Consider the following 26,372-nt stretch of genomic DNA (forward strand, 5'->3'; position numbering starts at 1 on the left):
AGTTCTAAATATTCTTCCACATTTTTAGGTATTTTGTTGCACTAGCACCCTACTCCTAATATCAATTTTCATCGTAGTCTTTGGGGGCTTCTATAACAAAATATCATAAGCTAAGTGACTTATGAATCTCATAAACTGGGGCCAGCATTGTGACAAAGCAGGTAAAGCAACTGCCTGCAATACCAGCATCCCATATGGTGCCAGTTTGAGTCCCCGTTACTACACTTCCAATCTAGCTCCCTGCTAGTGGTGTTGGAAAAGCAGTGAAGATGGCCCAAATTCTTGGGCCCCAGCACCCACACAGGAGACCTTGAAGAAGCTCCTGGTTCCTGGCTTTAGACTGGACCAGCTCCGGACATTGCAGCCATTTGGAGAAGTGAACCAGTAGATGGACCAAATGGGATCGGAGACAGCAGCCTCTCTCTCTCTCTCTCTCTCTCTCTCTCTCTCTCTCTGTGTGTGTGTGTGTGTGTCTGTAAACTCTACCTTTCAAATAAATAAGTAAATCTTTTAAAAACCTACACTCTCATAAATTTTCTGGAAACTGGGAAGTCCAGGATCCAGATGCAGGCAGATTTGATGTCTACTGAAGACCTGCTTCCTAGTTCATAAATGATGTCTTCTTATTGTGTCCTCATAGGATGAAAAGAACAAGGGAGTTCTCTCAGGCCTCTTTTTTAAGGGCTCCTTTCCTATTCATGAGGGATCTGCCATCACATGCTACTGAGTTCTGTGAGGTTCCACCTCCAAGTATTATCATATTGGATATCAGGGTTTAACATATGAATTTCAGAGGGACACAAACATTCAATCTATAGCATACACTCACAGGTTCAGGGGGAAAAAGTCCCAAAACGTACTAGTTTCCCCAATAGCGGCACTCTGATACTAGTCATAGCAGCAGCTTTGTACACCTTCAGTAGGCACATAAGTGAAATGTCCCTCTGTGTCATCCAGACCTCTTTGCACGTGCACACCCTCATTCCTACCTATTGCCCTTTGAAATTTGGTCTGCATATTTGATACCATGTTCCCAGCCCAGTGAATTTTGACAATCATTGCCTCTTTCTCCTCTCCATCCCACAATCCTCACATTCTCAGCCAGTCCACATGTTCCTGTGCTAATTGCCCTTTCCAAAGTTAACATTTCTAAATGGCAAGATAAGTTCAGAGTCATTTAAAAGAAAAATACACACTCTTGAGACATATCATGAAAATTTGGGGTCTTTTTTTTCCATCTCATTCTTAGCCTCCTTGTGGAAGTGGTGAGCTCAAATGACCTCCTTTTGATTGTTTTTCCCAGGGAAGCCAATTTCAGTTCAGTTCCCACTGTTTCATAATACAAGGGCTCAACTTACATACTTCCAAACACAGAGATGGGCACTCAGTTTTGTTTTCTTCTTCCTTTAAGAAAAAGCCTCAATCTCAGTTTCAGGCTTAAACAGACTTAATAGCAGTAAGCCCCATAAGCTCTGGAATGCCATAAATAGTCCTTTTCATCAGAAGCTGCAAATCACGATTCTACTGTAAAAACCAGAGCTACTCAAATCACTGCCCAAAGCACTGAGCAGGCTGTTTTGCTTTTAGTGGCACTTAATAAAGATTTGTTGATGGACTGATTGATCTGGGTCTTCCATATGAGGTGTAGCCTGAGTTTCTTAGATTTTTGTCAAGGGATTTGAACTAAGACTTAAAACCAACTCTCTATCACCTACCTCTTAATTCCCACAATCCCTTGAGTCCAGAATCTCCAAACCTGTTTATAATGGATGTATTTCAAAGCCCCTATGAAGACCAGAAGGCAGGAAGAAGAGCTTGAAAATCAACAAAAGCCCTTATACCATCTATGGACCATAGGACAATGATAAATGGTGTCCTTGAAGGTACCTGGAGGAACTAAGGAAACCTTGTGGGGGGTAGGGGTAGAGGAGAGGGCAGATCATAAGAGAAAAGTAAACTAAGAATTCCATCATGACAGTTGAAAGCTTTGGAGCCAAGGATCTTTATTCAACCACTTGAAACCTCTGTGGTCTTATATAGGTTACTTAGCCTCTTTGTGCTCTGGTTTCCTCATACAAACCAATTCGTAGGCTTTCTGTGAGGGTTAAAGAAAGAAACGTGTTAACCCTGGAGACAGCACCTGGCATGCAGAAAGTATCATTAGTGTTTGAAACAATTAGCTTAGCAATACAGTGGAGGAAATCATGATTTTTTTTAAGCTAATGAAAACCAGGAGCCATGGACATCAATTATGGTAACTCAGCTAACCAGAATATTCAATTAAATAGAATGTTCTACTCTTCAAACATGCCAAATAGATTGGAGCTCACAGTGAAAAATGAAAGTGCTGAAGGGAATTGAAACAAAGTAGCCAAGTGGTTAGGACACCCACATCCAACATTGGAATACATGGTTTGCTTCCTGGCCCCAGTTCCTGCTAATGTTTCCTACTAATGCAGACTCTGGTTCAAGTAATTGGGTTTCTGCTATCCAAATGGAAGACATGGATTGCATTCCCAGCTCCTAGCTTCAGGCCAGCCCAAGCCAATCATTGTGAGCATTTAGGGAGTGAATCAGTGGGTTAGAGTTCTCTCTCTCTCTCTGCCTCTCCATTTTCCTCTCCCTCTCTCCCTATTTATCTATCTTTCTCTCTCTGCCTTTCAAATCAATAAGTCATTTAAAAAATAAAGTAGTGAACTGACATAATTGAATTTAATTAGCATTGCAAAACACCAGTGGTGCTAAAATAAAATCACGTAAATTTTATAAATGAAATTATTACTTTGAGAACAAGTATACTGTAAGAGTTATTTTAATTTTTTTTGAAAACCCTTTGCATTGCAATGAGGAGGAAAGGAAACTGAGTTACTATGTTCTTGTTTTACTCAACAGAATTTAGCAAGAAAAATGGGGGAGGGTGAATATATACAATTAGGAAGTAATTAAGGCCTTGTAAATACAGCTGTTGATAAAAACACAGGTAAGGGAATTCTTAGAAAAATTAAATGTAACAAATCACTAGGTAGAATGAAAGGTCCCTAGGCAGTGAAGAAATTTGTTCATATACTTGCAGAAACACTAACAATTGAGGAAATTAATAGCATGTAAAGATCAGGAAATTTTGAATTAAGTATTACAGTGAGCTTGGGAGAGGGAAACTTTTTGGGTGGCTGAGTAACTTCCAAAGAAAGAGGTGCAGTGAAGTGACAAAGGTAGAAGCAGCAGAGAGTATCCCTTGCTTGGCCCTCATCAATGGTTACAATATCATGTTTAGAGGATAGATCAACATCAGGATTAGAATGGCCTGGATTATATAAAGAAATCAATTTTGCAAGAATTTATTGAGCTTCTCACATGTCAAAAGCAACAAGTGAAGTAGGAGAAACAAAGATTAAAAAAAAAAAAAAACCTGGTCTCCAATTTCAGGAAACATCTGGACTATAGGGACATCAGCTATGAACACAGTAATGCAAGGAAAAAGTGATTCATGCTTGGGTAGAGTCACACACAGAGAACAAGTACAGAGGAGGGGGGTGGATTTCCACCAAGAGGATCAGAGAAGACTGACCTCAAAGAGATAGGAACAAGCATAGGAAAAGTGTTTTAGTCAAGGAAATGGACTTCATTCTTCCTTCCATCCATCCATCCATCCATCAGTCCAACCATCCATCCATCCATCTACCTATCCATCCAACTACCCATCCAATAAATAGATAGTCATTGGGTACTTACTTTCTGTCAGGCTCTGTGCTAGTAGATGACAACAGAAGTTTGGGTAAAAAGAGACATAGTCCCTGCCCTTGGAAAGCTACTGGAGATGCAAATATGAACCAAAACATCAAACCTACAGAGGTAAATGTCAGTGTGGCCAACGCCATGGCTCTAAATTCTGCCCAAGGCTCTAACAGGGACATCTGACCCAGTAGAGAAGTCACACAAGGCCTTACTGAGAAAGTGATGGTGGAATCGAGATCCTAAAGGTTACTTGCAGACCACCAGAAGAGATTGCAGGATTCCTGACTGAAGGTGAATATGAAGGTTTCAAGGTGGAAACAGAAGCATAATGAGAACAAGGAGCTGAAACAGAGGAGGAAGGCTGTTGCATGGAGAATGAGTAGCAATGTGTGGGAAACAAGTTTGCAGGCCCAGTAGGGCCTGTGGGGTCTTGAAGGAAAGCCCTTGCCCTTTATTCTAAAAACAATGAAAAGTCTTGTATATATGAGTTGTTGTCATTGTGAGGCGGGGAGGTATCCCATGACAAGGTGAGGGCTTTACTTTGGTTTTTTTTTTTTTTTTTTTTTTTTTTTTTTTTTGACAGGCAGAGTGGACAGTGAGAGAGAGAGACAGAGAGAAAGGTCTTCCTTTTGCCGTTGGTTCACCCTCCAATGGCCGCCGCGGCCGGCGCGCTGCGGCCGGCGCACCACGCTGATCCGATGGCAGGAGCCAGGAGCCAGGTGCTTTTCCTGGTCTCCCATGGGGTGCAGGGCCCAAGCACCTGGGCCATCCTCCACTGCACTCCCTGGCCACAGCAGAGGGCTGGCCTGGAAGAGGGGCAACCGGGACAGAATCCGGCGCCCCGACCGGGACTAGAACCCGGTATGCCGGCGCCGCTAGGCGGAGGATTAGCCTAGTGAGCCGCGGCGCCGGCCGAGGGCTTTACTTTGGAAAGATGATCTTACTGAAGTGTGCAGATGGGATGCAGACAAGAGTGGGTGAACCCATAATCCAGCAAGAGACAGGGTGGTGGTCAGGGCTAGGAGGGCAGTAGCAGGACTGGGAGAAATGATGTCAAAAGATACTTGAGGCTTGAGACTACAAGGTAGATGGTGGAGGTTTGGTATGGGAGAGATAAGTGTTAAGGTTACCTCTGGCTTTCATGGCCAGATTGTGCAAATACTCTACATAAAGACAGTGGAAAAGGGCCATTATAGTCAAAACAAATAAGCTGTGGGGGTTAGCAATGTGAAGATTTGGTTAATATTATGTCTCCCCCAGTAGACAATAAGCTCCCCAGGAGCAGGGACTCCATCTTTTTACTCAAAATTATGTTCTCAGGAACTAGTACAATTTATGGCAAACTGGAAGTGCTTAGATACTCCTTGTTAATTGGATAACTGAATGCTTCTGATTTAAGACATGCACAGTTTGAGATGCTTTAAGGGCATGCTTTTAAGCATGGTGGGCTAAGCCTCCACCTGCAGCACTAAAAATTCCTTATGGGTGCCTGTTCAAGTCTTGGCTGCTCCTCTTCTGATCCAGCTATTTGTTATGTCCTGGGAAAACAGCGGAAGATGACCCAAGTACTTGGGCCTCTACACCCACGTGGGAGACCCAAAAGAAGCTCCTGGCCCCTGGCTTCATATCGGCTCAGCATCAGCCATTGCAGCCGTCTGGGGAGTGAACCAGCAGATGGAAGACCTTTCTCTCTGTTTCTACTTCTCTCTATAACTCTCTTAAATAAATAAATTAAAAAACAAAAACTTAAAAAGAGATAGAGAGAAATGCTTTAAGACATCTAAGAGAAGATGCCAGGCAAAAAGCTAGACACATGGGCAGCAGCTCAGGAGAAGAGGGGATGGAAGCTACTGATGTGTCATCACCTAAGGAGAGTCCTGGATTCAGCCGTTGAGCATTCCAACACATCAGGGCCAGGCAGTGGAGGGAAAGTGCACAAAGAAATGATGAGCAAAGTCAGAGGAATGTTTCAAGGAGAAAGGGGTCAATGGTGTCAATTGCAAGTAAGATGAGAACTGAGGAATGTCATTTGGGCTCAGCAACACTGAGGTCATCAGTGACCTTTGTGGGATCTGTTTTTGTGGAGCGATGAGTGGAAGCCAGATTGGAGGCTGTAGCAAGTGGGAGGTGATGAAATAAAGACAGGGAGTAGAAACAAGTCCTAGTAAAAGTTTAATGGTGAAGAAGAGCAGAGATGTGGGGTAGGCACTCAGCAAACACAAGAATATACCAGGCATATGTGAAAAGCGACAATAACCTGGCAAGGCTGGAATAGCAGTTCTAGTGTGCTTTTTGTCCACCCCAACATCTCCTAATGGATAGAAAACCAAGGCCACTAGACATCAGAATATCAGGAGCAAGAGTTGATTTCATTGGATGGTGAGCTTGATTTGAAGGTATTTCTTTCAGAGGCTTGTGGAGCAGGCAAGGGAAGAGAGATACCTATAGAGCAGTTGGCAATACAGATTCAGGGGAATATCAGCCAACTATAGCCATGGGTCAAGTCCAGCTCACCACCTGCTTTTGGATGGCCAGCTTACAAGCCAAGAAAGATTTTTACATTTTTAAACGGTTGGGTAAAATCAAAACAAGAATAATACTCCATGATATATATAAAGTATATGAAATTTGCCATCCATAAATAAAGTTTTATTGGAACCCAGCCAATAGAACTCATTCCTTTGCATATTGTTGGTTGCTCTTATGCTACGACAGCAGAGTTGAAGAGTTATGACAGACACCAGGCCCACACAGCCTAAAATATTTACTTCCTTGTCATATACAGAAAAATTATGTCAACAGTTGCCCTAAAGCATAGGAGGGCAATCAGAACAATCTCCTGTCAGTCAACATGATGGAAAGAATTAAGTTAAAGGGGACTGGGTCCCATTGCACACAAAGAAGAACAAGAGGTTTTCCCTTTGGGGTTGTGGAGGCCATGGAGACAGCCTGACTTCCTTGAAGATCACTCCACAGAGTGTCCTCCTCTTGCTGATGTCTTCAGCAGGCCCCCCAATCAGGCTCAGTGTAAAGGACACATCTTGAGGGAAACATATCCCCTCCCCAGCAGTTTCGCTGCCATCTTAGACAAAGCTTCTTGCATTTTTACTTCCCAGAATTTAACATATTAATAATTAAATTAATAATTATTTTCAAAATTTTTAGTTTAATGTGCCTGTCTTTCCCATTGGACTGGGAGGTGCTGTGGTCATGACTAAGAGCAAGCTCTAAAGAGAAGCTGATTGGTTCAATCCTGGTTCTACCATGGACTGGCTGTGTAACAGTAGCTACCATATCCTCTCTCCTTATCAGTAAAATAGGGACAGTGAGAGTGTAAGATTAGATGAGATAATACCTGCAAAGACCCTGGGATATACTAGTGCTCAGAACATATGTCTTTTTGTTCTAAATCAGTATATATCTATATATATATATTAGTATATATATATGTATATATGTATGTATACACACACAGATACATACATATATATATATATATATATTAAATATTTATCAGGCTGGCACCGCGGCTCACTAGGCTAATCCTCCGCCTTGCGGCGCTGGCACACTGGGTTCTAGTCCCGGTCGGGGCGCCGGATTCTGTCCCGGTTGCCCCTCTTCCAGGCCAGCTCTCTGCTGTGGCCAGGGAGTGCAGTGGAGGATGGCCCAAGTGCTTGGGCCCTACATCTCATGGGAGACCAGGAGAAGCACCTGGCTCCTGCCTTGGGATCAGTGCGGTGCGCCGGCCGCAGAGCGCCGGCCGCGGCGGCCATTGGAGGGTGAACCAACGGCAAAGGAAGACCTTTCTCTCTGTCTCTCTCTCTCACTGTCCACTCTGCCTGGCAAAAAAAAAAAAAAAAAAAAAAAAAAATTTATTTACTTATTTGAAAGGAGGAGTTACAGAGAGGCATAGGCAGAGAGAGAAAGAGGTCCACTGGTTCACTCCCCAAATGGCCGCAATGGCTGAAGTTGGGCCGATCAGAAGCCAGGAGCCAGGAGCTTCTTCTGGGTCTCCCACATAGGTGCAGGGACCCAAGGACTTGGGCCATCTTCTACTGCTTTCCCAGGCCATAACAGAGAGCTGGATTGGAAGTGGAGCAGCCAGGCTTTGAACTGGCGCCCATATTGGATGCTGGCATTGCAGGTGGTGAGTTTACCCTCTACACCACAGCGCCGGCCACAACATATGTCATTGTTGATAGCTATTTGGATGGGGGTGAAAACAAAGATGAAAACTTGAATCAGGGCAATTTTCTGATAGAGGGAACACAAGAACAGAAGGGGCCTTGGGGACATTGCTGTGAATTGTGGGGTAAACCAGCGAATGGAAGATCTCTGCGTGTTTGTTACTCTTTCTCTGTAACTCTGCCTTTCAAATTAATAAATATTTTTAAAATTTAAAAAATAAAAAGGTGCTTTGGGAAACTTGCATGTCTAAGGGATCTAGGAACAGCTAAGTGGTAATGCAAGGTCGACAGGCAGGAGTGGAGTTCAGCAGGATTGGTGGGTGAAGTGGGGATTGGATGATTGTGGACAAAGTTTGAGACAGTTTAGGGAAATTATAAGATTGTGGGGCTGTGCTTCTGGCCTAGTAAAAGTGCTCTGCATTTCAGGCATGGAAAGCCAAGAATCTGTGGCAAAAAATATGCTACAAGAAGGATCTCTGTGAGTGAGACCAAGTGGAACAAAGGGGCCATCAAAGAAGGATGTTCTTTTCTCTGAAGGGAGGAGAAAACTTTCCCTTTGCTTATGGCCTTGTCCAAATACTGATGGAATCTGTGGTCAAAAAAAGGCTTCCATAGCCTTGGCAGCTCAGGGCAAGAGCCTCGGGTGATCACTAATGTCATAAATAAGAGTTTTCATTGTTAAATGAAAACAGAAGTCACTGTGCACTTACTCCTCATGTAGGACCAATGTCCTTAATGAGTTGTACTACGAAAATTAACTACAAAACTTGTTCTCAAACTGTACTTTATATGTTGTATGTGTGTGGGTGCAAACTGCTGAAATCTTTACTTAACATAGAGTTGGTCCTCTGTATATAAAGTTAAACCAAAAAAGAACCATAATGAAGAATGGGATGGGGGAAAGAACAACTATATTCCTGGCCTGCGCCGTGGCTCACTAGGCTAATCCTCTGCCTGCGGTGCCGGCACCCCGAGTTCTAGTTGGGATGGCGGATTCTGTCCCAGTTGCTCCTCTTCCAGTCCAGCTCTCTGCTGTGGCCCGGGAGTGCAGTGGAGGATGGCCCAGGTCCTTGGACCCTGTACCCACATGAGAGACCAGGAGGAAGCACCTGGCTCCTGGCTTCGAATCGGCACAGTGCGCCAGCCGTAGCGGCCGTTTGGGGGGTGAAACAATGGAAGGAAGACCTTTCTCTCTGTCTCTGTCTCTCTCACTAACTCTGCCTGTCAAAAAAAAAAAAAAAAAAAAAGAACAACTATATTCCTAAAGTTGTACCTATGAAAAATACATTCATTAATAAAAGCTTTTTAAAAAAAGTGTTCTGGCATTTGTCATTGCTGTTATGTTATTATCTATCTGCACATTAATAACACATGAGCTACTATTATTATATGTTCCTTGAGAACTGGGACTGGCTTGTCTTGTTGATGACTGGATCCCCAGTACTTCTGTTATAGCACCTAGCATACAGTAGATCCTCAATAAATACTTATCAAAGATAAAATATGGGGCAAGTGTTCGACACAGCAGTTAAGACAGCGCTTAGAAAACCCACATCCCATAACAGAGTGCCTGGTTTTAAGCCCCAGTTCTGCTTTAATTCCAGCTTTTTTGCTAATGTGTACTTTGAAAGGTAGCAGGTAATCACTCAAGTATTTGGGTCCCTGCCACCCACTTGGGAGATTTGGATTGAGTTCCTGCCTTCTGCTTCAGTTTAGCCCAATCTCAGATGTTCTGAGCATTTGAGGAATGAACCAGGAGATGGAAAATACTCTGTCTCTCCCCCACTCTCTTTATTTCAAATAAATGACAATTAAATAATTTTTTATAAAACATCAAGTAAAACAGTGACAGAAAAGAGTGACACATTCATATTAACTTAATAATTAGATTAGAGGTTGCAATAAATGCTGTGTCCCACCTTGGAGATCACCATTAGTCCCCAATACTTGACGACAGCTTCCTACTTCAAACATTTGGTGTCTTTCTTTCCAAGGAAAGTCTCTGGTGACAGGAGCAGGCCAGCCCATTCATGGGACAGACTAAGAATACAAAGGAGTTTACATCCTTACAGAGAAGCAAATATTAACCACTGAGGGTTGGCCATTGGTAGGTAAATATAAAATAGCCTCCATCCCAACTTGAATATTCTGTGAGCCATACTCTTGCCAAGGAATTGTGTCACATTGGATCTACAGTCACCACATAGCAGCCAGAATGCAGGATCATAGGAGGGTGAAAACTACATTAAATTTATCAAAGGACTCCCAAACATCTGAACCCCAGGACCTCAAAACAAGACAAGGAGAAGGACCCAGCTCTTGGGGTATCAGCTTAGACCATAGCCACCTGACCTTTAAGGTCCAGACCTCCCCTCCCCCAAGAAGCAGCTTCCTGAAAGCAGGCTGGCAGTGGACCAACCACTGATGCAGGTATGAGACAGCTCTAAGGTGCAGGACCTGGTAATCATAGACAAGCCACCACATTTTCAATTTCCTCGTTTAGCCAAAAAGAAGTCATTACCTATCTCCTTGCTTTAGCAGGCCCAAGATGGAAGAAGACATAGTGCTTTTTAAAGTCAGAGCTCTAAAGACAGAAGGGGAAAATTACCAAACTCCCTTGGCTTAAGTTTCCCCCAAAGCCTGCTAATGGGTGAAAACAAGTTTCTAGCGAGTACCACTTTTCCTGATTCACTGCCTTACTTGAGAGGGACTGAGAAACTGGGGACTGCACAGATATCACTAATATTCTTACCACTACCAAGAATCATCTTTCTTGTGTGGGTTAAGGATAAGAGAACAAAGCCGTAAGAGGAAAGAGCTCATAGCTGTCTACAGATTCTGCATTCAGCAACTGATCCTATTTACATTCTTCTTTTGACCTCAAAAACTCTAAGAAGTAAAATATCCACCCTTTATAGGTGAGGAATCTGGGGCCTGATGAGGTAAAGTAAGTCATCCATTGTTTGTGGACTCAAGAGGCTTCCATAGCCTTGGCAGCTCATGACAAGAGGCCTTGGATGATCACTGACGTCATTAATAAGACTGTCAATTGTTAAATCAACAACAGGAGTCACTGTGCACTTGCTCTCCATGTAGGACCTCTGTCCTTACTGTGTTGTACCATGAGAATTATCAGTAAAGCTAGTCTTCAAACAGCATTTTATACTTTGTGTGTCTGTGTGGGTGCAAACTGTTGAAATCTTTACTTAGTATAGATTTAATTATATAAAGATAATTAAAATGAATCTTAATGAAGAATGGGATGGGGAGAGGGAGTAGGAGGTGGGATGGTTTGAGGTGGGAGGGTGGGTATAGGGGAAGAACTGCTATAATCCAAAAGTTGTACTTATGAAATTTTTATTTATTAAATAAAAGCTTTCTATAAAAAAAGTAAGTTATCTGTTACAGCTATGGAGCAGCTCAGTGAGGACTGGAAAACAGGAAAGCCTGCGAGGCTCCCAAGCCCATGGGTTTTCTACTGTGTCACATCTAACTCTGCTTGATTCTTGAAAATCCTCCCTATATATATCATAATGTTATTGGACACCAGAGATCCTTCCCAAAAAGGCAACAACAAGTATCTTAAGAACAGTAATTTTCACTACCAGTTAAATAGAAATAGCCTAACTGAGCTCCTGTAATTCCTTCCCTGATTCAACCCAACTTCTCCCCTAATCAACCCTGAATATATTCTCTCTCTTTCTAGAGAGGCAAAGTGGAACTCCAGATGTTCATTCAGATCTTCAGAGCAGAATGAGAATGAGAAAATGAAACTCACCAAAGTGCAGAGAGAGAATGGGATGCATAACAGGAGATACTGCCTGTCTGTTTCCTTCCCTGATCACAGAGAAATGTTTGTTTCTCAACACTATCTTTCACCAAACGCACTGGAAATCATCAGTGCCAGTGCCTGGTATACCATAGGCATTCAAAATATTTAATGAATAAATCACTGTTATTCTCCCCTTCTTTCTCTCGCATGTCCTCTAAACCTGAGAGATTTTCCTCATTTTCCTGCACATAAGAGAAATCATAATGGTATTGCCCTGTCTCCTCCTCCTTTTCTCTGACTTTTCAGCTGACTTTCCTGGGTTTGGCAGTCATCTCCCTCCTTTGCCCTTATCTTTGCAAATCAATATATTTTATTCTTGTTAGCATATTGGCTCTATGAAACTCTCTTGGCCAACCTTTCTCTAGGACTGCTGAATCATTTGTGACCTGTAGACAGAATAAATTCAGAGGCTACATAATCACCACTCACTCTTGAGGACAGACAGCTACATGGCAGTGACTGGATTCCCCATAAATTTGGCCTTGTATGAACTGACTATGATGGTTCCTGAACACAATGACTGAGTCTGTGGCCTGGGAGCTCAGAGAGAAAAGAAACAATTAGCTCCAAAACCTTACAGCTATTACATTCAGTTCCCAAAGGAAGAAGTCCAATGTCTCCAGGGCTTTGATCATTCAAGGAGCTCCTGTCCCAATATCATGTTCTGTTCTAGAACACCAAGAAAGCAAGAGATGGGCAAACCCATGGGATCTCTCCAAACCTTTGTGCTTAGCACTTATTTAACACTGTGGCAACTAGAGGAGAAGTTTATACAATGGTTCCTAGATCTCTGCTTCTTGTTATGATTGAATTACTACACCAACTAACCTTGCATCACAAACATTTATAATAGTAGACAAAATGTTTGAAATAACAATTTTCAGATACTAAACAATGGGCATCACAGATTTGTTAATGCCTGAGAGTAGGGAAACAATTGACATGAGTCCCTAGCTTTCAGACTATAGGATTTTACCAAACCCCCAGGACAGAAACGATGATCCCATGCAGAGGATTGCAGCCTACCTGAGATGAAGAAACAGGGATCAAAGGGAGGTTGCGGTGGATGGAACTTGAGGAAGGGAATACCAGACAAGTAGGTCACAAGGAGAAAGAGCTCCAAATATCTTTTTATTTAAAGATTAATTTCATTTATTTGAAATACAGAGTTACATAGAGAGGTAGAGACAAAGAGAGATCTTCCATCCGCTGGTTCACTCCCCATTTGGCCACAACAGCCGGAGCTGTGCCGATCTGAAGCCAGGAGCCAGGAGCTTTCTCTGGGTCTCCCACATGGGTGCAGAGGCCCAAGGACTTGGGCCATCTTCTGCTGCTTTCCCAGGCCATAGCAGAGAGCTGGATCAGAAGAGGAGCAGCCGGGACTAGAACCGGTGCCCATATGGGATGCCAGCGCTTCAGGCCAGGGCTTTAACCCACTGCACCACAGCGCCGGCCCCAAGAGCTCCAAATATCTTTCCTGGGTGACCTTGAGTGTATAAATATCAAGCAACAACTACCAGTGAAAAAAAATAAAAATTACCAGGGAGTTGTAAGCAGAACAACTATCAAAACTTAAACATGGCTAAAAAGCATTCAAGTTCCAACTAAATGAAGAAAACATGCTAAACATTCAGAGAATTCATTGGGGACCCTAGAAAACCCACACCTTAGAAGTAGTGTTAAAACAGAAGTATGAACAAATCTAAATTGGTATTCACCCAATAATAGTGAATTAACTGCTTGCCAAGACAACACTCAACATTCTTCTAGAACAAGCACAACAAATCCAATCAACAACTTATCAATGTTCTACATTCGATTAAAAACTACTATTCCTGAATTAATTTGATTATTCAGTTAAAAATTATTAGACATGAAAAGAATCAGAAAAATCAGTATTGAGAAACAGACCAGAAATGACAGAGATGTTGGAGTTAGCAGACAAGGCATTGAATGTAGCTATGTTTTCAAGGAATTAAAGGAAAACATGAACCAAATGAGAAGATAAATGGAAAAATCCAGTTATTTTTATAAATCCAAATAGAACTTTTAACACTCAAAATACAGTATCTTCAATAAAAAAAACTGAATTGGGGAGTAAAGGGGTTGTGACACCGTGGGTTAAGCCACCACTTAGAACTCCAACATCCCATATCAGAGCATGGGTTCCAGTCCCACATGCTGTGCTGCCTATCCAGCTCCTTCCTAATGTACCTGGGAGAAGCAGCAGATCACAGTCCCCACATGGAAGATCCAGATCAATTTCTAGGCCCTTGGCTTAAGCCTGTCCCAGCCCTAGCCATTGTGGTAATCTGAGGAATGAACCAGTAGATGGAAGATTCATATTTCTCTCCGTCTCTCTCTGGGTAGATAGATAGATAGATAGAGATAGAGATAGAGAGATATATCTTTCTCTCACATGTCCTCTAAACCTTTATAAATATATAGCTATAGCTATAGCTATAGCTATAGATATAGATATAGATATATATCTTTCTCTGTCTTTTGAATAAGTAAACTGTTTTAAAAAAAATTAACTAGATGGGACTAAAATTAGATTAGACATTAAAGAAGAAAAGATCAGTAAATTCTGAAGGCAAGACAGCAAAAAGTATTAAATCTGACCAATAGGCAGTTGGAAATAGAAAGGGAAGATGAAAATATGAAGACATCATGCACAGCCTGTGGGACAATGCCAAACAGTCTAATGCATGTGTAATCGGAGTCCTAGAAGGAAATAAGAGGGAGAAAGATAAATTCTTGAAGAAATAGTGAATGAAAATTTTACTAACTTGATGAGAACTATCTACCCACAAATCCTAGCTCAATGGACATCAAACAGGATAAACACAAAGAAAATCACACCACTACACAACATAACTGAATTTCTGGAAACTAATCATAAAGGGGAAATTTTCAAAAGCAGCAGAAAAAGAAGATACATTGCATATGGGGTGAAAGATGAAAATTATCGCTTTTATCTTATTATAATAATGCAGAAGAGAAGAGAACAAAATTATTTTTTAAATGTTGAAATAAAAAGTGACAATATGGTTTCTATGGCCAGCAAAAATATCCTTCAAAAATGAAGAATAAAATTCCAAAAGAATCCTTTACTAGCAGACCAGCACTGCATGTCACACATGCTAAATGATTGCTTTCTGACTGGAGGAAAATGATTCCAAACAAAAATTCAGCTCTATGCAAAACAATTAAGAATACAGGAAACGACAAATATATGAGTAAACACAAACTATTTTTCTCATGTAAAAATTCCCTTTAAAGATAACTGTTTAAAGCAAAAATGTATTGTGCCATTTATAATATATGTAAAAATGAAATGTATAATTCACAGAGCATAGAGGGAAATATGTAATTATATAGAGCAAGAGAGAATGGAAATACACAGTGCATTAAGGGTCTTACATTTTATGGGTTTCTTAAAAAGATTTATTTGTTTGAAAAGTAGAGTTACAGCACTGGCGCCATGGCTCAATAGGCTAATCCTCCACCTTGCAGCGCCTGGACACCAGGTTCTAGTCCCGGTCGGGGCGCCGGATTCTGTCCCAGTTGCCCCTCTTCCAGGCCAGCTCTCTGCTGTGGCCAGGGAGTGCAGTGGAGGATGGCCCAAGTGCTTGGGCCCTGCACCCCATGGGAGACGAGGATAAGTACCTGGCTCCTGCCTTCGAACCAGCGAGGTGCGCCGGCCGTGGCAGCCATTGGAAGGTGAACCAACGGCAAAGGAAGACCTTTCTCTCTGTCTTTCTCTCTCACTGTCCACTCTGCCTGTCAAAAAAAAAAAAAAAAAAGTCGAGTTACAGAATGAGAGAAGGAGAGACAGAGAGAATCTTCCATCCACTGGTTCATGCCCCAAACAGCCACAATGGCTAGGGCTGTGCCAGGCTTAAGCCAAGAGCCAGAAGCTTCTTCTCAGTCTCCCACATGGCACAGGGGCCCAGGGACTCAGGCTATCCTCCGCTGCTTTTCCACGCTCATTAGCAGGGAGCTGGATCAGAGGAACAGCTAGGATTCGAACCAGCATCCATATGGGATGCCGGCACTGTGGGCCACAGCTTAACTCTCTGTGCCACAGTACTGGTCCCAAGGGGTATGACATTATATATGAAGTAGTATCTTTGGAAGATAGACTTGGTAGTTAAAGACATGTGTTATAATCCTTAAAACAATCACATGCACAGAAAAAGAAGAAATCAAATTAAAAATGATAAAATAAAAATAAAATGGAACACAAAAATATTCAATAAATTCAACAGGGAAATGGAGAAAAAGAATAAAATATTAATGAGACAAATAGCAAGACAATGACCTTATACTTAACTATTTCAATAATTGCATTTCAAGTAAATGGACTAAATATGGGAATAATGCAGAAATTGCCAGATTGGACAAAAAGTGAGAGCATGCTATATTCTTCAAGAAATTCATTTTATATAGAAAAACATACAGAATTTAAAGGCAAAAGTATGTGGAAATGATACACCATGCAAATAGTATAGACAGAGGAGCTGTATTCACATCAGACAATGCAGACTTCTAGGCAAGGGATATTATTGGAGGTAAAGGGAGACATTTCATAAAAATAAGGAGGTCATTTTAACAAGGAAAAACGTTAAAACAAATCTAAATAGGTATTTTCCTAATAACAGAGTTTTAAAATACATGAAACAAAGATTGACAGAAATGAAAAAAGAAACAGACACATTTAAATTATAGTTCAAGTTTTCAACACTCTTCTTACAATAATTCACAGGACAAGTAGACAGAAAATCAATAAAAAATATAGATGGCTTTAACATCACTGTCAACTAACCTGACTTAACTGGCATTCATTCACCAGGAACAAAATACACATTCTTTTCAGGTACACATGGAACATTCAACAAGATAGACCATATGCTAGGCTAAATGTAAAAACCAAAACTATAAAGCTTCTAGATGAAAACTTAAGAGAAAATCTTCACAATATTGGGGAAGTTAAAAATTTTATACAGGACAAGAAAAGATGCTAACCATTAAAAATAATTTAAATTAATAAAATAGATTTAATCAACATTAAAAATTCCTGGTGTGGGGTTTGGCTAATGGTTGAGACGTGCCTCCCTTATCAGAGCACCTGGCTTCAATATCTGCTCCACTCCAGACTCTAGCTTCGTGCCAATGCAGACATTGGAAGGCAGCAGTGAAGGCTCACCTGATTGGGTTTCTGCCACTCATGTGGGAGACCTAGAGCATGTTTTTGATTCCTGGCTTGGACTCAGTCAGGGGCCACTGCAGGTATCTCAGAAGTGAACCAACAGATGGCAATTCTTTCTCTCAAATAACTAAAAAATTTTATAAGTAATAAAAAAAATCTCATCTTTGAACACATAATTAAAACAATAAAAAGGGGGCCAGCACTGTGGCGCAGCAGGTTAAAGCCCTGGACTGAAGCCCCAGCATCCCATATGAGTGCCAGTTCAAGACCCGGCTGCTCCACTTCCGATCCAGCTCTCTGCTATGGCCTAGGAAAGCAGTGGAAGATGGCCCAAGTCCTTGGGCCCCTGCACCCACGTGGGATACCCAGAAGAAGCTTCTGGATCCTGGCTTTGTATTGGCACAGCTCCGGCCGTAGCGGCCAATTGGAGAGTGAACCAGCGGATGGAAGACTTCTCTCTCTCTCTCTCTCTCTCTCTCTCTCTATGCCTCTCCTCTCTGTGTAACTCTGGCTTTCAAATAAATAAATAAATCTTTTAAAAAGGCAAATTTTTAAGATATATATCTATATGTAAATATATAGTTTATATATAAAATGGTAAAAAGGCAAATTTTTGAGGAAATTACATATTTTGAGATATATATCTATATATTAATATATTTTATATATATAAAACAATAAAAAGGCAAATTTTTGAGAAAATTATAGATATATGCTTATATATAAAAACCTGACAGGATTTATAAAAATAGAGAAAGAACTAATAATTTAATAATTAAGTAGACAATCAAGGGATAGGCATTACAGTGTAGTGAGTTAAGCTTTCACATAGGACTCCCTCATTCCATATAAGTGCCAGTCTGAATCCTAGCTCCGCTGCTTCTGATCTAGCTTCCTGCTAATGAAACTAGGAAGGCAGCAGATGACCCAAGTGCTTGTGTCCCTGCCACCCACAAAGGAGGCCTTAATGGGGTTCTGGGCAGCCAGGACGTCCATATGGGATGCCGACACTGCAGGCAGTAGCTTAACCTGCTATGCCACAGTGCTGCCTCATACACAGATATAATTTTTATGATACACATTCTCCATAGCCTTTTTGAAGATCCTTATATGAATGGATTTCAAAAAAACTTTGTGCCAAAATAAATTATAATTTTACCTTTCCATGCACTTTTTGAAGTATACTCACTCATTTACTACATGATCTAGAAATTTCCCTCCTAATTACATTCCAATGAATAATGAAAACATGTTCATAGAAATCCTTGCATGAACATTTATAAATGCTTCATTCACAATTGAAAGCAACTCCAAAGCCTGTTAACAGGTGAATATATAAACAGTTGTGGTATAGCTATATAATGGGTTACTATTTAGCAACAAAAAATAAAAAAACTATTGATTCACACAAAAAGGAGGAATCTCTAAAACACTGTGCTGAGCAAAAGGAATCTGACACAAAATCTAAACTCTTTATGATTACGGAGTTCAAGAACAGGCAAAACTAGTCTATAGAAAGAGAAATCCGGCCGGCACCACGGCTTAATAGGCTAATCCTCCACCTAGCGGCACCGGCACACCAGGTTCTAGTCCCGGTCGGGGAGCCAGATTCTGTCCCGGTTGCCCCCCTTCCAGGCCAGCTCTCTGCTGTGGCCAGGGAGTGCAGTGGAGGATGGCCCAAATGCTTGGGCCCTGCACCCCATGGGAGACCAGGAGAAGCACCTGGCTCCTGCCATCGGATCAGCATGGTGCGCCGGCCGCAGCGCGCCAGCCGCGGCGGCCATTGGAGGGTGAACCAACGGCAAAAGGAAGACCTTTCTCTCTGTCTCTCTCTCTCTCTCTCACTGTCCACTCTGCCTGTCAAAAAAAAAAAAAAAAAAAGGAGAGAAATCCAACAAGTAGTTTCCTGGGTCAAGACGTTGGGAAAATGACTATAAAGGATCACTTCTGGAGTGATGAAGATGTTCAAGTAGTGAATACATGGGTATATTAATTAGTCAAGTTAGCAAACTAGACACTTAGAGCTGGTGCTCCTTAATATGTGTGGAGTACATCTCAGCAGGTTTTGTCCCTCAGGAGGCTGCAAGCCAGATGGGGAAACCAGGTGAAGCACAGGGTAAACCCTGTGGTCTCACACGAGCCAAGAGGGCATTCTGCACTCATTTATACCCATGTGCCATGAAGATCTGAAGACAGAAATGTAGGTGAGGGACTAGTCAGTGAAAATGGGGAATCTGAGGTTTGAAGAGAAGGCTTGGAATTTCCGAGGAAGGATTCAGCATACTGAAGTGGAAAAGTCCATGACCTGCACGGGAACCAGAACAAAGGCTGGCGTGGCTAATTTAGATGAAGGTAGATTTGGAACAAGGAATAGGTAGAGTCTTAGAAAAAGGCAGGAATATATATGGCTGGAAATGGGCATTATTATGAGTCTTGCCTAAGGCAATGGCAGAACAAGAGTGATCTGGCTTGAATGGAGAATGTATGGCTATAAATCCAGGAGAAAGATTCTTCCAGGTATGTAGACCTAGAATAGCAATTTCCTGCTCTCATGACATGACCTAAAGAGAAGAGTGGACTCAAGAATCATTCTAGGGGGACGGCATGTGGCACAGCAGGTTAAGCCACCTTCTGCAGTGCCAGCATCCCATGTAGGTGCTGGTTTATGTCCTGGGTGCTCCTTCCTGGGAAGGCAGGAAAAGAGGGCCCAAGCTATCCATGTCAGAAACCCAGAAGAAGCTCCTGGGTACTGGCTTCAGCCTGGACCAGCCCCAGTCATTACAGCCATTTGGGGAGTGGACCAGCAGATGGAGGATCTCTCCATCTCTCCTCTCTCTCTGTACCGCTGCCTTTTAAATAGACAGATGAATCTTTAAAAAAAAAGAAAAAGAAAAAGAAAAGAAAGAAAAGAACCATTCTAATGAGTATAAGCCATGGAGAGAAAGCTCTCCAATGTGAACTATGGGCAGCCACAGCCAAGACCATTGTGTGAAGTTCAGATTCTGAAGCCCGCAGGCTCACCTCCAAGCCTGGCTCTTACATCAGAAAGGAAAAGAAAAAAAAAAGTAGACAAATTTGTTAAATACCCAAACTTTAGTTTGCTCACTTGTAATATAGTAATAATAATCCCTAACTTGAAAGTTTATTGGTGTAGTAGGTAAGACACCTGGCACAGGAGAGATAGTAAATGACAGATGCTATAAATAGTTTTAAGACTCATCAGAGATTCCTGGGCCCACAAAGCGTACTTCAAAAAGTTCTTGGGGGCCGGTGCTGTGGCGCAGCGGGTTAACACCATGGCCTGAAGCGCAAACATCCCATATGAGCGCTGGTTTGAGACACGGCTGCACCACTTCCGATCCAGCTCTCTGCTATGGCCTGGTATAGCAGTAGATGGCCCAAGTCCTTGGGCCCCTTCAACCACGTGGGAGACCCGGAAGAGGCTCCTGGCTCCTGGCTTCAGATTGGCGCAGCTCCGGCCGTTGCAGTCAGTTAGGGAGTGTACCATCAGATGGAAGACGTGTCTCTCTCTCTCTCTCTCTCTCTCTCTCTCTCTCCCTCTCTGCCTCTCCTCTCTCTGTGTAACTCTGACTTGCAAATAAATAAATCATTTTTTAAAAAGTTCTTGGAAAATTTAATTAAAAGTTAAGTATAACTTGGAGCACAAATTTTGAAATCTATGTTATATATTTTTCATGAACTTGAAGACCCCCTCAAATGCATGGATTTCAAAAATGTATGCACTAAAATACAGTTAGCTTTTAATTCTATTTTCTCTTCTCTTTTGGTTTTGGGGGGAGGGGTCACAACAATACTGTATGAGTGAAAAGAAAAAAATTAACACAAACATAAACACATGAGTATATTACTCGTCAAGGACAAGATCAGTAGGTATAAATATGATTAATACAGTGCTGCATGTGGCCCACAGAAAGAGAAGGTGAATCCTTTCACTAAATAACAATGGGCAAGCAGATGATGGCCTGAGTATTTGGGGTCCTGCTACTCACATGGAAGTTGGGTAGTCCAGATGGAGTTCCTGGTTCCTGGCTTCAGCCTGGCCCTGCCATGGCTGTTGCAAGCACTTGGGGAGTGAACTAGGAGATGGAAAATCTGTTTCTCCTTCTTTCTCTATCATTCTGCCTTTAAAATAAATAAATCTTTTTAAAAAAATATAGCTTGCTGCCGGCACCGTGGCTCAATAGGCTAATCCTCTGCCTTGCGGCACCGGCACACCAAGTTCTAGTCCCGGTAGGGGTGCCAGATTCTGTCCCGGTTGCCCCTCTTCCAGGACAGCTCTCTGCTGTGGCCTGGGAGTGCAGTGGAGGATGGCCCAAGTGCTTGGGCCCTGCACCCCATGGGAGACGAGGAGAAGCGCCTGGCTTCGGATCAGCACAGTGCACCGGCCGTGGCGGCCATTGGAGGGTGAACCAATGGCAAGGGAAGACCTTTCTCTCTCTCTCTCTCTCTCACTGTCCACTCTGCCTGTCAAAAAAAAAAAAAAAATACAGCTTGCTAAAACAGATGAATGCTATCTCAGTCAGGTTATCAAAGTCAACATAAACAGTGATAGGTCGGGGCCGGCACCATGGCGCAGTAGGTTAATCTTCTGCCGGCTGTGCCGGCATTGATATGGGTGCTGGTTCTAGTCCTGGCTGCCCCTCTTCCAATCCAGCTCTCTGCTATGGCCTGGGTAAGCAGTGGAAGATGGCCCAAGTCCTTGGGTCCCTGCACCCATGTGAGAGACCAGGAAGAAGCATCTGGCTCTGGGCTTCAGATCAGTGCAGCTCCGGCCATTGCGGCCATATGTGGAGTGAACCAACAGGGGGAAGACCTCTCTCTCTGTATTTCCATCTCACTGTCTGTAACTCTGTGACTGGAGAAAGCAGGGTTCTTGTCTTCATGCAAGAAAGAATTCAGGCGTGAGACAGAGAGTAGTGGAAAGCAAAATAGCAAGGTTTATTAGGGTAGGGACATCCGTAAGAACGGATGGGCACCTCTCCAGACAGAACCTGAGCGAGCGTGCCCAGTCACTCAGACTGGGGGAGAGCAAGGTTACATGCTTAAATGGAGAGAATACACCTGAGCAGGCCAGGCAGGCAGCTCAGCAGAGAGGCAGAGGGTTGAGGCCAGGGGTGTTTAGAGGGGATCTTGCCTCCCCATCTCTGCTCCTCCTGGAACAAAGGACTTTTTGGATGTAAATATGAAAAATTCCTATCTGAGTTTTCCCCCTGAAGTTATCAGACAGGGGAAGCCTGGCTGGCATCGCCCCGCCTTAGAGGAGCCTTAGAGGAAGGATGGTTATCGGAAGAAGGGGCAGGGCGTTTGAAGTACAGATACTGGGCTGCACCTGGAAGGTTACCAGGATGACTTTGAGAAGCAGCTGCTGGACCTAGATGTCAACTCCTTAGGCCTTTGTCACACACACATAAGCTCATTTCTGAATTCCTACCTGACAACTCTACCTCTCAAGTAAATAAATAAAATCTTTAAAAAAAAAAAAAAAAAAGCAGTGATAGGTCACATGGATAGTAAACACCATTATCAAGATGTGACGGGAATGAGACTTTATTTCAGTGGCCTTCCTCGAGAAACACATTACCACAGCCTCCTGAGAAAAGAATCAAACAGACCCAACCTGAGGGACCACAACGCAGCTGAGCAGTACTACTCAAAATTGTCAAGGTCATGAAAAACAAGGCAAGTGTGAGACACTGTCACCAAAGGAGTTTAAGGAAGCAGGACAACTAAGTGTAATGATGGGATCCTAGAAAAGGAAAGGACATTAAGGGAAAACTAAGGAAGTCTAATAAGGAATGAACTTTAGTAAAATCTCATTAATTGTGACAAATGTATTATAGTGACATAATGTATTCATAATAGGAGAACTTGGGTGCATAGTATATGATAACTATACTATCATCATAATTTTTCTGTAAACTTAAAATGATTTTAAAATACAACATTTCCCAGTTAGGATAAGTATAGCCCAGGAAATATTTGGACCATAGTTACCAAAACATACTGAAAAATGTTTCACGGTTTATCTCAAACACCAATTTTACTGGGCACACTGGCAATTCTGCTTGGAAAGGAGTTCACCCTGAGAACAGTAAGGAGGGCAGTGAGGAGCTGCTAGAGAGTCATAGCCAGGAAGGTGTGTGAGCACAGCTTCTACAACAGGTTTATGGGTGAGGAAACAGAGGCTTGGTGATTTTATCAGACTTGCCCAACTGGCTTACAGGAGAGCCAGTGTCTGAACACAGGCCTGTTTTACCCCAGGCTCATGTCTATCTATTGCACACCTATATCTCACAGAACTCTTTCTAGAAACATGGATAAGAATTCACTTTTGATGCAGGCATTTAGCCTAGTGGTTAAAATCACATGCAACATCAGAATAGCTGGGTTTGATACCTAGCTTTAGCTCCTGAGCCTACCTTCCTGCCAATGCAGACTCTGAGAGGCAGCAGTGATGGATCAAGTAACTGGGAACCTGCCACCATGTGGGAGAACTAGATTGAATTCCTGGCTCAGAGCTTTGGTCCCAGCCATTACAGGAATTTGGGGAGTGAACAAGTACATCTCTCTCTCTTTCTCTCTTTCTCTCTCTCTCTCTCCTCTCTCTCTCCCTCACTCCCTTTGAAATAAAATTGAAATTGAAATAAAAAAGAACTCGCTCTTACTGGTAAAGAGTAAAGGAAAGTTGAGAGGAAATGTTGAGCTTTGAGGAATCCAATGACAGCAGGCAAGCACTCCCAAGCACCAAAACTCAGGGCATCCCCTCGCTGTCCTTACCATCACAGTCAATCCACAGGTGCTCAGAGCCCTGAAACGAAACACTGGAAAGGACCTTAGGAACCATTCATCCAATGTACCCCTTTGAGAATTCCATTCATAGCTGTTCCTGGGGATTTCACCTGCTCAGTCTCTCCTTTAACTCTTGGCTCCAGGTTACGGAACTCCTTCCTCACCTTTAATTCTCTGCTTCCAATTTTGGTCAGTTGTCAGAAAGTAGTTTACCAAGCTATTAAGTTTATAAAGATATTTCCAAAAGTTGATGGAACTGATAAGTTTATTTTGATGCAAAAAAATTTGCATTGCTTTCAAAATATTTTTGCACACACAAAAAACCTTTTAATCTCATTTTTCCTTTTAGAAGTGCCTCCTATGGGTTAAGTAAATCAGTGGTTTCTGAGCATGGAACCCTAAGGCTCTTCAGGGTCAAAAAAACACTTGGGAATGTGGCTGCTCAGGGATCTTTTGGGCTTCATTCCTCCCTATCTCGTTCTAAACAGGTGATGCTGCTTTATCCCTGAGTTGCAGGGATGAGGTTAAATAACTGCATTTAGCTTAGTACAGCCCCAGGGTTGCATTCGCTTATTTTAGTAGCACCTGGGAGAACACAGAGAAGCAAGGGAGGAGTGACGTGGACTCAGCCGGCAAAGTCTCCTGCAGGAAATCAGTGACGCCAGCCAGCTGCTCCAAGCCCCTGCTGAGCTGTTTCTCCTCCTCCCTCTCAGGGGAGGGCCATCCCGCTGTGGCTGCCAGCTCTGGAAGACAAAGAGGGCAAAGCTCTCAGCCTGCTGTATGCCGACCTCCACCACATCCTCTCCAGAAGCACAGCACTGCTTAGGTTGGGAGTGGGAGTGGGGGTGGGAGGAAGTGTCCGGCAATCCTCTTTTCTCTAGAAATGAGATTGGAAATGGGGTAATCGTCTAAATGGGCAGCCCTGATGAGTCGATAAGCATAACTCCCACTTTTATTATGGTGATGAGGTCGACTGAGTGAGCCAGAGAGCAAGCATAATCCCTTTCAGGGCTCCAGGATATAGCTAGGCAGCCAGCAGCCACCCCACCCCTCCACAGCGCTACATTAGTCTGATGGGAAGAGGCCCTGAGCTCCAGACAGACTGCATTTCATAATGGCATTTAAAAGCAGGGATCCTGGGTCATGCCAGGGCCCAGGACACTGCTGACCAAACTCCCTCTCTCCTTCTGCTCTCCATCTCCCCCAAACACTGATGAGGCATAAACAGTTCAAATGCAAGGCCATTCTCAATCAGGTAAAGTGAAAAAGATGGTACCTCCACTTAAACTGGCCCAAGGAAATCCTGAGCTCTAATCCCAAGCAATCCCGTTATCTCTTGGGGTCTCCACGTCCTCACTTGCATTTTGTGGTTTTTAAGGTCCTTTCTTGCTCTCCCATGGAAAGACCCACAGATTCATAACTCTCCAACTCAGCCAGGAATTCCACCTTTATTGATTAATTCCTTTGTGTTTTAAAGGCTGGTTTACCTTTTGTAGTTCCCTACTGAAATTATAATCTTCTACTTTATTAATGAACATTCTGGAAGAGGTGCTGGAAGTGACACCCTGAGGGAATAGGACAGGTAGGGAAGGTGTAGTTAGGAGGACCCATGGAGTTTAGGAAGAGAGGTAGGAAAACACCCAAGGCCACGTTATCTGGGATTCAGCCTACAGGCCAGAGTCTACACTGAGAGTGCATGAGGTCCCAGAAAATGGAGTGCAGATTATAGGAGCTGGTTCTGCTGATGAGATTCAGGCACATTCAAAACAAATCACTATCTTGTATGCCACTAGGCTCCTGACTGAGGTCTTGTCTTTACCCATTCATTCATTTACTCAATCACTGATTAGCCAGGAGATTGGGAGATAGTGAAGTACTGTACATTGAAGACTAGATTTAGATTCAGAGCCAGCATTTACCAGTCACATGATATAGAACATGGCACTTCATCATTCTGAGCCAGCAAAATAAGGGCTAGAGCCTGCTTTGTATACTTCACAGGCCAGGTTGCCACCTTGCACAACTCCAGGGTGTGCCACACCCACAAGAGTCTACTCGAACTCTGCTAGCCAGAACTGGGCAACATACAACATATACAGCCAGAGCCATAAGCCTTGCTTATAATTACAACATGTCAAATGAAGTAACTATTAATACAGTACTAATGTACTGGCAAATTTACAAAATGATAACATTTAGAAACATCAAGATTTGCATTCTATCCAATTCAACCCAAGTGTTACTTTGTGATTCAGACTATAGGAACATGGAAAAGAACAGTAAAATAAGAGATGTGACCCCCAAATCCAGGGTGAGGCAGATATCCTTCATTATCCACTATGAGTCTCCCTAGTCTCAATACCACTTTGACCTCCATGCTGTCTTGCTCTCAAAACACTCTTCATTATAAGACGTTCAACAGGTCCCAGTAAAAACAGACTGCCATGATAAACAATTCAGATTAGGATTAGAAGATAGTGACCAGAAAGTCCATCCCAAAAGGAGTTCCTGGACCAATTCACCATCAGCTCAGAGCAGTAGATCTCAACATCACCCTATGGACTGAATGTTGGTATCTCCTTTAAACTCATAG

At 42.7% G+C, this 26,372-nt stretch overlaps 1 protein-coding gene and 1 pseudogene across 5 annotated transcripts in view; one reads left to right on the top strand and one right to left on the bottom strand.

The window, feature by feature from the left end:
- CES5A (carboxylesterase 5A) overlaps positions 1-26,372 on the bottom strand; it is a 388,742-nt gene that overhangs the window by 245,721 nt on the left and 116,649 nt on the right. The gene's annotated exons all lie outside the window — the stretch shown is intronic.
- Positions 19,195-26,372, top strand: part of LOC127491355 (chromatin target of PRMT1 protein pseudogene) — a 29,151-nt pseudogene continuing 21,973 nt past the window's right edge.

Source organism: Oryctolagus cuniculus, chromosome 18, assembly GCF_051225735.1.
Source record: "Oryctolagus cuniculus isolate XC-2025 breed Fujian yellow rabbit chromosome 18, ASM5122573v1, whole genome shotgun sequence".
Lineage (NCBI taxonomy): Eukaryota > Metazoa > Chordata > Mammalia > Lagomorpha > Leporidae > Oryctolagus > Oryctolagus cuniculus.